We start from the raw sequence: 12,102 nt of genomic DNA, 5'->3' as shown, positions 1-12,102 counted from the left end.
ACCACACATCCTAAACTGTTGATCTTAGCAGTTTATTTCTAATTCTACAAAAATCTACCAAAATAGTTTTCCTCTTTATAGCTGTGTTTATATACAGTATTTCTCTAATACTGTACTCTTTTTTTTTTTTTTTTAAGATTTTATTTATGGGGCGCCTGGGTGGCTCAGTGGGTTAAGCCGCTGCCTTCAGCTCAGATCATGATCTCGGGGTCCTGGGATCGAGTCCCGCATCGGGATCTCTGCTCAGCGGAGAGCCTGCTTCCCTTCCTCTCTCTCTGCCTGCCTCTCCTGTGATTTCTCTCTGTCAAATAAATAAAATCTTAAAAAAAAAAAAAAGATTTTATTTATGTATTCAACAGAGAGAGATCACAACCAGGCAGAGAGGCAGGCAGAGAGAGAGAGGAGGAAGCAGGCTCCCCGTCAAGCAGAGAGCCCCATGTGGGACTAGATCCCAGGACCCTGAGATCATGACCTGAGCCGAAGGCAGAGGCTTAACCCACTGAGCCACCCAGGCGCCCTCTAATACTGTACTCTTAAGTAGTCTCTTATTTTGTCCATTCAAGAAGGAGAGGGGCACCTAGCTGGCTTGGTCAATAGAACATAAGACTCTTGATCTCCGGGTTGTGAGTTCGAGCCCCACAATGGGTGTGGAGATTGCTTAAAAACTCAATCTTTAAAAAAAAAAAGAGAGAGAGAGAAAGAAAGAAAGGAAAGAGAAAAAGAAAGAAATTACTTCACTTAATCCTACTAAATTCTGTGGTATGGGAAAAGAATTTTGAATTTTGGCTGACCAAGAAAAGGAACTATAAAACACTGTTTTGTAGAGAATGAACTTTATTATCCTCAATTTGTAAAGTGCCCTTAAAAATCAATATGAAAACAAATATCACAATAAAAAGATACTAGGTCAAAAGATAGTAGATGTGCCTTAAGAATCACCCAAAAAATACTAACATTTTTTAAAGTTTGGGTAAAAATAAGGTAAAAAAATTTTTAATGTAAAAATGAAACACAAAACAATGAGAAAATATAGGATTATTTAACAGAGTTGAGACAATTACCAATTTGGAGGAAAACATTTATATTCTCACTTCACACGAATACCAGATTAGGCAAACAGTTAAATTTATTTAAATATAATTTAGAAAAACTAAGAGACAGTATTAAATCAGTATTGTTTATTTATTACACTTCCAGAGGAGGAATTTCAGAAGTTCAAAAGTAGAACAAGATTAGGTCAAAAGACTTGATTACATTAATTTCAAAACTGTTTACCTAAATTCGCAAACGAAATACATCTATTAATCAAAATGTTTCACCTCAGTAGTAATCTAAGAAAAAAGTGGTATGACTTATACCCCATGAAGTTTTATAATACTTAATAAAGAGATACAGAGCAACAGCCATTTCAGCATGAACATAAATTCATCCTTTGGGTAAATTAACGTGACAGATATGTTCCAAAGCCCTTTAAAAATACACCTAAAAATCACTTCTGGTGTTGGCAACATTCAAGAAGATAATACTATATACAGAAAATTATATATAAATGTTCTTCACACTGCTATTCATATATGCAAAAAATCAGAACAGGGTAATGATACATCTACACATAGGACATTATACAACCATTTATAATTATGGTTATGAAGACTCCTTGTGAGAATGGAAAAATGTTACCTAACATTAGGTTATAAAGCAGAACATGGTATTAAATATTTTATTTGCAAGTATATAAAAGATGTATTTTTAAAATAATGGAAGAAGTATACCAAAATGTTAATATGGCTGTATTAATTCCTCAGATTTAAAATTCTCAAGTCAGCCATTAAAGTCATTAAAACACACAGACAACACAGTTTATACTTAAATACTATCTACCATTACTCTAACAATGAAAAGAGAAAAACGGTTTAAATTAACATATTTAAAAAGGCAAGTAAGGCAACAAAGAAAATCCACTACAAAATGAAACATTTTTCACCTCAGGACACTCATCAGTGCTGAGGATGGAGGCTCAGCACCAAGATTCAAAACTATAGAACTGAATCATATGAACTTGTCATTGACTAATTCTAATTATTTGCTTTGAAAGCTCCTTTATTAATAAAGGTGCTAGTCTTTAGACAACTGTTCATCACTGACATCAAATAGTAAATTTAACAGAGTCTTATCTAGGCAGTAATCCCTTGAAATAATAAATAAGGAATTTAAGAAATCGATAAAAGCAATAAAATAAAGCAAAGGAAGTGCCATACACAACAGCATCATTTTTATTTGATATCATCAGAGGAGTTCTGTAGGTCAATTTCCAGAAAACTGAAAGCATTAACAAAGTTTTGAAAACATTTACTCATAACAATCTTTTAAAAAGACACCAATTCCTTACTTCCTTAAACACAATACACAGAATAAAGTTTTATTTATGATTAAGGTCATCGTGTGAAACACCATGTACTATACACTGCTCTGCAATATCGTGATTCCCTCAGAAGTTGATGGTAATAGGACTGTATGTCTCTAGGCCTTAAAACACTACTCTTCTATAGTTCTATTTTTTAATAGCTTTTCTTCCTTTTTCCTTGAAATAAAACGACATTTCAGCTGTCAGTGTGCCTAACTCCAACGGCCAATCCTATGGATTATTATCTGTGGACTAAAAAATCAGATAACTATCCCTGTTGGTGCTGTAAAACTTCTTTACTCCACTTAGAAGTTTCTGAAGAAAGACCACAGGCTTATGGTATTTGATTAGTTATTTTGAAGGCTCAGGAATCCTGCTGTTTGAAACGGCTAAGATCACCAACACTCAAAAAATGTTGGTTTGAATTACTGAATATAACTTACAATGGAGGGGCGCCTGGGTGGCTCAGTGGGTTAAGCCTCTGCCCTTGGCTCAGGTCATGATCTCAGAGTCCTGGGATCAAGGCCCGCATCCAGCTCTCTGCTCAGCAGGGAACCTGCTTCCCCCTCTCTCTGCCTGCATGTGATCTCTCTCTCTCTCTGTGAAATAAATAAAATCTTAAAAAAAAAAAAGATTTTATAACTTACAATGGAGCTCCTAATAATAATAACTGAATAGTTTGATAGTCTCCTCAGGAAAAGTTACTGAACTCACTTGTCTCTGACAAGACAAAAATTACCTACCTAAATGAGAAAGAACAGCTGAAAAGAAAAAAAAAAAAAAAACCAGAAAGAGGTGAGAAGGATAAGTTCAAACAAATAGCAAAATCTGTACTTCCACTGTGTTAGAAGTCAAACACTTAGGACTTCGGGAAATAACTCACTGATCAGTATTTTTAAAGTATTATTACAGTGGTTATCAGAGTATTAGCCACAGAAATTTATACTACAATGTATGCCACATCTATATTAAATACTCCTGCAAACATCAAAGTCTTCAAGCAAATATTCCTTGCAGTTAAATCCAGACTGACTTTTCATATGAAATTAGATTTTTTTAAAAAGCACCTGCATCATGTTTTCAATGACATTCCTGGTCAAGTAGTTTCTTGTAATCTCTCTTGGACCCTGGTTCAAGAGGTGAGAAAAAATTTATGTTCTTGATGTAACGAATATGTAACATAGCTATCACACCATATAGTTTACAAAATTACTGGTCTACGGAAATGAGCACCGTTTCAGACCCCAAGAAAAAATCCAAGTGAGGACAGATCAATACTGTATTATCACTGTCATTAATTTCCTCTCATCACTGAAGCTCACCAGCTCTCACAGATCACTTTCATGACAGTTAATAATTGAGAAAAGGGAAAATAAAATTTCTTGGTTACTTAAATTTCACTCAAGCAAACTCAAAATCACGTAAGATACATGCCTCTTCCTCCTTAGATATTCTCAGTGTATTTCTACCCAGTACCTCAGATAAGTAGTAGTCTCTAAAAGACTGGTTAATTCCCAAAATCCACTGCCAAGAACAGTTTATAAAACAAAGTTGTAAGAAACATGCATTATCGCAAGGATCAGATGCATACGGGAACTCTCTAAGGCCAAATTACCAAGCAAAACTTTGTAGATACCTTTGCAAAGGCCATTACAGAACTGTGACCTTTGAGTCCACTGTTATTTTCACAATTTTCTACTTCTAAAAATAACAAAATGCACTCAACAAATGTTACTTAACAAGAGCTTTACCTAACTAAAGAATTCACAAAGTTTCAATTAAATATCAAATTCAGTTGCTGACTTTTTAAAACAAGTGATAATCAATTTTTGAGATAACTGAAAACCATTTAAAAAACATTTTAAGATGAAATAACTGCCTGAAATTACAGATTCCAAATTCTGGTCAACTCAATTTGCCCTTCAACCATAATGAACCTGCCTAGTCTTAGAACATGGCTCTGTCAACCTTCCAACATCCTCTCTTTTCTGTCCAACTTCTCCAATTCCATCTCAATATCGAACTACATACTCCACTGTCTGCTTTTCCTCCTTCCCACATCACACCTCTGAGCACTCTTTCACTCTCCAACTTTCCTACTTGAAAGAACTACTACAACAGAAAAATCACACTGTCCAAGAAGACTGAAGTCACATTCATGTGACTAATAAACAGTTAGGTTTGGGGAAAAAATACAAACAAAACAAAGCCTCACAAAATACTGCTTAGCAACTTCCAAATTGTACATTTGTTTGTATTAACTAGTGATATACCTACCACTCTCCTTTTGAGCTCACTAAATTTCAGTCAGAACTATTTAACTGAGCTGATTAACTTGTAGAACTTATGGAAAACTCCTCTACACACACGTGGGTTATAATTTAGAAAACACATCACAAAATATAAGCATGAATATAACGATAAACATGTAACAAATATTAACCATAAAAATATAAAGTTCAACTGATAACATCCCCTTTTCTTTAAATCCTATTTTGTATGGATTTTATTTTGGTGCAAAGCTAACAGCATACTAAATCTCTAGAACGAAAACAATGCTACCCCTCAAGATACTTTCACAAAACCGTTACCACCAAAAAATCTGTACAAAGAATTTTCTTCTTAAAAAACAAATATGCATGTATTTGTCAACAGGCATACATCACTAAATAAAAATTTAGCTGAGTAGAAAAATTTTTTTTCTGACTGCTAATGTTGTGATAGTGTATCTTAAAACATTACTCCACTTCCTCTTCTTCCATTAAAAAAAAAAAAAAAGAATAGTACACAGCTACTGCTAAGAATGGTTAGAGAGATTTAAGACTGAGTAAGGCAACTTGTCAGAGTGTAACAGGGAGCAACCTCTATATACTTCTCTGTATTATATGTAAAGGCAAATAACACTTTCTTAGTTTAAAAAAAATATGAGTGGATTACCTAGTTATCTGATTAGCTTTGTAATTAACTTCCCACTACGAATACTAAATAAATCCAAAGACTGCTCAAGAATACGAAAAAAAGATACATTGCAAATTCATTTCCGATAAGATATAGGAAGTTGGAGAAAAATTAATTTCATGTCAAACTCATTCAAAGAAAAAACTAACTCTGATACCAACGTTTATTAAGAAAAGTTTAGTTTTAACTAAAATTTTGACTTAAAACATTTCACTACTACCTAAACATGTGACCCAAAACAACCATCCTTGAACATCAAAGACGGCAACCTCGTAACATAGTAATCAAAATCATATCGATAAATTATGAGTTAACAGGCACGCACAAAGATTACAAGAACGATTTTATTCTGACATCAGGTATTGTCAGAGATATAAGGGCTCCTTCCAAATACTGCCAAAAAGTTATTGTAAATACAAAGTGAGTCAGCGTCATGAGGAAGTTATCAATGACCAAGTAAGTGGGAGTAAATGATGCCCAGAGAGAAAAAAAAAATAGAAGGCGCTGCGTTTTAAGCGTCTGAGAATGGTCAGTGAAGAAAGGTACAGCAGCAGAAACAGGCGACAGAACGGTTAACAGGTCTGGAATTCTTTAGAAAATGGCAACAAGGGGAAAAACTGACATGAACGTTTCAAAGTAAGACCAACGGTATCCAATGGAATCGTCACGACTGCGCGAGAATGGCTCTGGACTTCTAAGGGAGTGGGACGGGGTTGGAACTATCACTGCGCTGGAGGGGAAAGGAACGGGGGTTGAGCGTTGCAGACGCTTCTGCAGGTGGCGGAGCGCCCGCAGGGGGGTGGGGAGGAGGACCGTGTCGCCTCAATGGGGTCAATGTAGTCCCTTCAAGACTAAAGGAAGCTAACCTAGCACGTCTCCCGGCACCAAGAGGCACTCGCCCCCGGCCCCTCCCTAACAACTTGCCTTGTAGAAAGAGTTGCGGGTCCCAGGCCCCCGGAACCCAAGGCTTCGCCATCCAGGACAACTGCTCTGCCAACAAGGTCCCGCGAGAATCGAGAGATCTCGCGATACAAACCCACTAGCATCTCGCGAGTTTCCTCTAGAACCAACATGGCGGTACAGGGAAATCGGCATTTCGGAACTTGTAAAGTGCTTCATTAACGGACTGGAGACCGTGTAGAACAGGCAAATAGCGGAAAGTCTTTTCCGCCTTTTATTTCTCATCTATCCCCCCTAGTAGAGAAGAAAAGCAGTAGAAAACCCTAAAACCTCCAGTGACTATGGTTATACCACATAGACACAACATCCCTCTGCCTCAACCAGCCTCCCAGCCTGTCACGTGGAGGCACATTCTCGGCGTGCCCGTCACGTGGGCCGCTACTAAGCGAGCGCGCGCTGGTCGTCCTCCCCAGAGCCCTCCCCGCCCCCCTATCGCCCGCGCACACGTGCGCGCGCACCCCCACCCCACGTGGGGGCTTCGCCGTCGCTGCCGACGCCGCAGCCGCCGCCTCCAACCCACCCCCCTCCCGGCACTCGGCTCTAAATCCGGGTCCCAAAGCCGATGGTACCCCGGGTTCCCTCCTCCTCCATTCTCCCTGCCCCGTGTCTGGCCTCCAGCACGTGCCTCGAGCGACTGCTCACCTTTCGCGCGGAGCAGGGTGCCGCGGGCCACTCGGGGAGGCGCCGTCGCCGTGGCCGCTCTCTACCCCCGCCACGGCACTTGCTGGGGTGGCCGCCGCAGGAAGCTCGACAGCGGCGCCGCGGCGCTTCCAGGTGGGTCCCCGCCTCCCGCTCCTGCCACTTCCCGCAGCACCAGCGGCTCCTTCCGGTCCCCTCCTCTCTCGCTGGGACGGGCGGGCGGCGGCGGCAGCAGGCGCGCTCACTACACCGCCTGCTGGTAACCGCGGCCCGTGCAGCGCTGTGGGCCTGGGATCCGCCGAGGTTCGCGGCGGGCCCTCGCCCCTGCATGAGGGCTGGTCTTCTGAGGGCAGGACCCGGTTCATCCCCTGCAATAGTCTTTACTTGGCCCTTCATTGCTTTTGTGGAGGAAAGGCGTCGCTGTAGCCCCGCTGTTTGGAAGACCGCTCCATCCTGCCTTTTGTGGCCTCTTGAAAAATTTGTACACGCTAGCTCCCTTAGCGGTGTGGTCTCAACTCTATGTAGATATTATGTATGTTCCTGCTTACTTCATCTCCAGCCACACGACCCCTTATCTCACCTCTTTGGCTTTGTGGCTGTTCCTTCCAACGCGCAGGCTCTGTCCAGTTCAAGACTTTCAGCTTGCTGTTGCCTTTGACTACAACTCTTCAGATCTCTTAACTCGTTGGTGTTCAATGCGTACTTCAACTCCCTTCTCCTAGGTCAACATCTGAGGCTTCCAGACCACTGTATTCAAATGAGCACGCTTGCACCACTGCTCTTTCTTCACCTGCATATATATAGATAGATATAGATAGATAGATATCTATATCGATATAGATATATAGATATCTTCCTAACAGTTATCACTTCCAGACTTTGTCAGTCTCCTGCCACCGAGAACGTGAGATCCATAAAAGCAGGGACTTTGTAACTTTTGCTCATTACTGTGTCTCCAGACCTGTGTCAGGCACAAAGCAGTGTTTAATAAATGACAATAAACATTGTCATAAAGGGCTTGTGTCTGGCTCAGTCAGAAGAGCAGACGACTCCTGATCTTGGGGTTGTGAATTTGAGCCCCACCTTCAGTATAGAGATTACTTATATAAATAAATAAACTTTAAAAAAAAGTGTCAACAAACTACCTTAGGCATGCCGGAAAATTAAAGCCCAATAAACAGTGACGGAGATAAGTACTTCCTTTGGGTTCATAGTTCCATTGACAGCCTCATCATTTATGAGCTGTGGAAAAGCTGAGCTAAATCTCTTTCCCTGTCTAAAATTAGAAAACTGTATTTCAAAAATACAAAATCCAGAAGCCATTTTAACTGGAGCTCTCCTGCATTTGTCAAGTATTATTTCACTGTTTTTGTTTTCTTTTTCTTTGAAACTTTGTTTTTCAGGCAAGTGGATAAGGCACCTCCTTTTTTTTTTTCCTTGTAAGTTGTTAAATGGTTGAATTGACTTTTTATATGTGTTTTAGTTGAGAGTTCAACTCAAAATAACATTTGCTTCCAGACAGAAGGTAACAGGTATTTTTTTTTAAGATTTTATTTATTTATTTGACAGAGCGAGATCACAAGGGGGGGCGCGGGGAGCAGGCTCCCTGCTGAGCAGAGAGCTGGATACCGACCTCAATCTCAGGACCCTGAGATCATGACCTGAGCCGAAGGCAGAGGCTTTAACCCACTGAGCCACCCAGGTGCCCCTGTCAGGTATATTTTTATAGTAATGCATTAACAAGCTTTTACTGAACCTAATTGGTTCCAGGCCCTATTCTAGGACTAGAGTCACAAAAGTAAATAAGGTTTCCCTACCTTGGTCTGTATACTTACAGAGCCAACTTCTATGTATTATAACCATAACAAACATCTCTTCTTGAGTCATATGTGGCAGGCAATATGCTATGTACTTTTTATAACTTACCCTGTTTTAATCTTCCAACAGTCCTGAGATAGATACTAGTAATGTCGGGCACCAAAAGTTACTTCTCAGATACCCTTCAGAAATGGACTTATTACCAGCAGCCAAGAGTACAGACAGCCATGAGCTGTCAGCACCTTCTGGTGTTTTTCTTTTTTTTTTTTTTTTTTAAAGATTTTATTTATTTATTTGACAGAGAGAGATCACAAGTAGATAGAGAGGCAGGCAGAGAGAGAGAGGGAAGCAGGCTCCCTGCTGAGCAGAGAGCCCGATGCGGGACTCAATCCCAGGATCCCGAGATCATGACCTGAGCCGAAGGTAGCGGCTTAACCCACTGAGCCACCCAGGCGCCCTGGTGTTTTTCATTGTAATACCTTTTACCAAGGAGGCTACATCCAAAATGACTGATCAGTGTAGGGCCACTAATAGTATCTCTCAGGATTGTTGGAAGGGGGGCACCTGGGTGGATTAGTTGGTTGAGCACCTGCCTTTGTCTCAGGTCATGATCCCAGGGTCCTGGGATGGACCCCCACACCTGGCTCTCTGCTCAGGGGGAAGTTTGCTTCTCCCTTTCCCTCTGCCTCTGGTTTCCCCTGCTTGTGTGTGTGTGTGTGTGTGTGTGCATGCACACTCACTCTTTCTTTCTCTCCGTCAAATAAATAATATCTTTATCAATATCAATATCAATAAATAAGATCTTTAATAAAAATCTTCCTTGTTAGGACTAGCCCTCTCACCTCAACATGGGACAGTCATGCAGTCATTAAGACTGCATCGCAGCTTGACTTCTTCCTCTGCTCATTTCTTTCCTAACCTCACAAATGATTCTATGAGCATTTCCTAATTAATCTGTATACTGATCGTATAAGTGTCTGGTTCCTGGAAAACCCAATCTGTGACTCTCTTCACATTTTCTGATGAGAAAATGGGCTTAGAGAGGTCATATAATTTGCCCAAATTTGAACTTCAGAGATACAAATATTGCATAGAGATATAAATATTGTGGGAACAAGAGGAAGTTTGGGAAAGGTTTTTTACAGGGGTTGGCATTGAAGTTATAGCATGAGTTTGCAAAGCCAAGAAAAAATACTGTTGTCAGCTGAGGGAACTGCATGAATGAGAGTGTACAAGAATGTGAGAGGGGAACTGCAAGTAGCCCCACATGGCTGGGTTCTAGGGACTTTGGAACAAATACTAAAGAGGTAAGGGGGAAAAACCAGTTCATCAATGGTAAAGAAGATAGTAGGAAGAAGGGGTGCCTGGGTGGTTCAGTGGGTTAAAGCCTCTCTCTGCCTTTGGCTCAGGTCATGATCCCAGGATCCTGGGATCAACCCCATGCCTGGGATCTAGCCCCACAGGCTCTCTGCTCAACGGGAAGCCTGCTTATCCCTCCCCATTCCCCCTGCTTGTGTTCCCTCTCTTACTGAGTCTCTCTCTGTCAAATAAATAAAAAAAGAAAACCATTGATGTAGTTCATTCTTTCTTTTCCTGTTTCGTTTAATAAACATGCTAGGAACTATACAAGGGCTGGAGATATAGTACTAAACAAAGCAAGCACAGACCCTACTCTTACAAATCCTGTAGTCTAGGGAGGGAGGTTGACATTCAAGAAATAATCACAGAAATACCGTACGTAAGTTCAAACTGATAAACACCTTGAATAAAAAGTATAGGTCACTATGAGAATATGTCCATAATACTCCAAAGTACATGTTGTAAGGTCTTTAGAAAGAAGAAAAAGGGAGGACTTCCTGACGAAGTAACATTTAGGCTGAATGAGATCTAAAGTATGAATGTGCATTTAGGAGTTAGAGGGTGGGGAAAACGTTACACAGAGAGAGAAGGTTTGATGCAAAGGTCCCTGTGAGGACGGAACTTACAACTACTTACTTGTTTACTACTAATACCACTACTACCACCAGAAATAAGCTATTTTTTCTATGGATATATATAAAATATATGAAATAATGTATTCTAATTGCTTTCGTTAGATCATATTTTCCATGTCATATTGTTCAGAAACCCCAGGAGATGGTTATGTAATTTATTTAGCTCTTTTTTTCTTTGGGAGTATCCAGGCTGTACTTTCATGCTATTATAAATGACTGGTTTGATGAATGCCCTTATATTTAAGGGCTAAATCTCCAAGATTTTGGTAGCTTATTGAATATGTTAGTATGTTAAGAGTCTAGGATTCCTGGGTTGTGTGACTGGAGAGATGGAGGTGTCACCAAGGACCACAGGAAATACTAAAGTAGGAATAGGCTTAGGGGAGGAAATGATGTGTGTCATTAGGGTATGGCGAATTTGAAGTAGCTCATACATGCAAATGAAGCTGCCCAGGAATCAATAAATATATATGTGTCTGGGATGCAAGCCATAGGTCAGAACTAAAAGTACAGATTTGTGAGTCTTCAGCATAAAAACAGTAACTGGAACCTGGGTTTACATTGGGTTATCCAGGGGAAGTATGAAAAAGTGAGATGAATTAAAAATGTAGAACAAAACCTAAAAAAACTCAAACATGTAGAGGCAAGGAAAAAAAGAGACAACTATATAGAGTAAAACAAGGGACCAGAACCATTAAAGAAAAACTGGATACAGGGGCACCTGGGTGGCTCAGTGGGTTAAAGCCTCTGCCTTCAGCTCGGGTCATAATCCCAAGTCCTGGGATCAAGCCCCGAATCAGGCTCTCTGCTGAGCAGGGAGCTGCTTCCCTTCCTCTCTCTCTGCCTGCCTCTCTGCCTACTTGTGATCTCTGTCAAATAAATAAATAAAATCTTTAAAAATTAAAAAAATAAAGTGATTAACTGAAAACAAGGGAGTGAATGAGTTCTCAGGGAGATGAGCAGAGAAAAAAAAACGGATAAAATGCAGCACCACACAAGTTTAAAGAGGGAAGTTTCTGGTACAGTAGTTACTAAGAAACAGTAATTAGCTTTTCTAATTAGAAATTTACTTGTGGGACGCCTGGGTGGCTAGTCGGTTAAGCCACTGCCTTCGGCTCAGGTCATGATCCCAGGGTCCTAGGATCGAGTCCTGCATCAGGCTCCTTGTCCAGCAGGGAGCCTGCTTCTCTCCCTGCCTCTACCTGCCACTCTGCCTGCTTGTGCTCTCTCTGTGACAAAGAAATAAATAAAATCTTAAAAAAAAAATTTACTTGTGACTTCTGAGAGAAGCATAGGTTTTGGAATCAGACACATCTGGTTTTGAATTCT

General features: G+C 40.3%; 1 protein-coding gene across 3 annotated transcripts in view; it reads right to left on the bottom strand.

The window, feature by feature from the left end:
• Nucleotides 1-7,097, bottom strand: part of ZZZ3 (zinc finger ZZ-type containing 3) — a 116,328-nt gene extending 109,231 nt beyond the window's left edge. For 2 of the 3 annotated variants that reach the window (XM_046014776.1, XM_046014804.1), the window contains exon 1: nt 6,965-7,097. The gene's annotated coding sequence lies outside the window, so the exon portion shown is untranslated. The remainder of the gene's footprint in view (nt 1-6,964) is intronic. The other variant, XM_046014795.1, reaches the window with a different exon arrangement.
• Between the last annotated feature and the right edge of the window lie 5,005 nt (nt 7,098-12,102).

Source organism: Meles meles, chromosome 1 (assembly GCF_922984935.1).
Source record: "Meles meles chromosome 1, mMelMel3.1 paternal haplotype, whole genome shotgun sequence".
Lineage (NCBI taxonomy): Eukaryota > Metazoa > Chordata > Mammalia > Carnivora > Mustelidae > Meles > Meles meles.
This window is presented reverse-complemented; position numbering and strand designations above follow the sequence as displayed.